The sequence below is a fragment of the Euprymna scolopes genome, chromosome 17 (assembly GCF_053919585.1).
Source record: "Euprymna scolopes isolate OS-2025 chromosome 17, ASM5391958v1, whole genome shotgun sequence".
In the NCBI taxonomy this organism is placed as follows: Eukaryota; Metazoa; Mollusca; class Cephalopoda; order Sepiida; family Sepiolidae; genus Euprymna; species Euprymna scolopes.
Genome location: NC_136498.1, coordinates 54,159,430 through 54,160,807, shown reverse-complemented (window position 1 = coordinate 54,160,807; position 1,378 = coordinate 54,159,430). Strand labels below are relative to the sequence as shown.

The 1,378-nt window shown below is 40.3% G+C and overlaps 1 pseudogene; it reads left to right on the top strand.

Annotated features, from left to right (window-relative positions):
* The first annotated feature begins 628 nt into the window (after window positions 1–628).
* LOC145297207 (U2 spliceosomal RNA) lies at window positions 629–731 on the top strand (annotated as a pseudogene).
* The last annotated feature ends 647 nt before the right edge of the window (window positions 732–1,378 follow it).

The window sequence follows — 1,378 nt, the reverse complement described above, 5'->3', positions numbered from 1 at the left end:
CGTCATAGTGTAAAAGGCCGCCCTCTGTTTCCTTTCTCTTTTTGTAACGCATTCATCTTTGTTAACATTATAATGTAATAAATTTCTAATGTAACTTTAATTACTATCTCCTTATCTTTTCTTATGAATTGCTTTTTGAACATACAGACAAGTTAGCCCTTTATCTCCTACAACATATTTATTTTTCGAAGTTAACATTGTTTATCTCTCTCCCTCTCTCTCTCTCTCTATCTCTCTTACTCTCTTTCTCTTTCTATGACCTTAACTCACTCACTTTCCCTTTTTCTCTCTTTGGATATATAGTGCCCCGCAAAAGTTTACAATACACATTTGAAACTGTCAGTTTTTGTATTTCTAGCTTCCAAATGGTAATGAAACTTTTTATAAACATAGAAATTGTAATGAATCTAAGATAGGAAAAGCAGGAAAAATAAAAAAATGACAAGTTAACACAACGCGAAAAGAAAACTCAATATATAGTACCGCACATTTTACAACATTTTTTATAAAATAATATCTAGTATTTTGTAGCATAACCATTATTGTTGATTACACTATGCAGACCACAATCCAGGTCCTCTTGGCCTTCAGGCCAAGATCAAAGTGTAGCATCTGTTCCGGCAGATACACCCTTTTCTTGGCCTTTTGGCCAAGATCAAAGTGTAGTATCTGTTCCGGCAGATGCTGCACTTAAGATAATTTGTACCAGTCAATGGAAGGGGAAACCCTCTATACTGGGACAATTATTATTTTTGGTAACCAGAGTGCCCCCTTTTTGCCTACTTTTAGGGGAGCTGGTTTTTACCTCACATTAAAAACGGCCTTGTGCCTAATTTGCTCAGTGGGGGAGCAAATAAATACCATCTGTTCCGGCAGATGCTGCAAGCTATGACTAGCTATGACTAGCAAAGACCAGATGTGGGGGCAACCCCACATGCCTGACCATTAATATAGCTCCCATATCCCACCTCTCGGGAGCTGGTCCCCTTTTCCCCTTCCCCCTCCCTTCACTCCTCACATTAAAACTCGGCCTTGTGCCTAATTTGCTCGGTGGGGGAGCAAATAAATACCATCTGTTCCGGCAGATGCTGCACTTAAGATAATTTGTACCAGTCAATGGAGGGGAAACTCTCTATACTGGGACAATTATTATTTTTGGTAACCAGAGTGCCCCCTTTTTGCCTACTTTTAGGGGAGCTGGTTTTTACCTCACATTAAAAACGGCCTTGTGCCTAATTTGCTCAGTGGGGGAGCAAATAAATACCATCAAAGTGTAGTATCTGTTCCCGCAGATACTGCAGCTATGACTAGCAAAGACCAGATGTGGGGGCAACCCCACATGCCTGACCATTAACCAGCTCCCATTTCCCACCTCTCG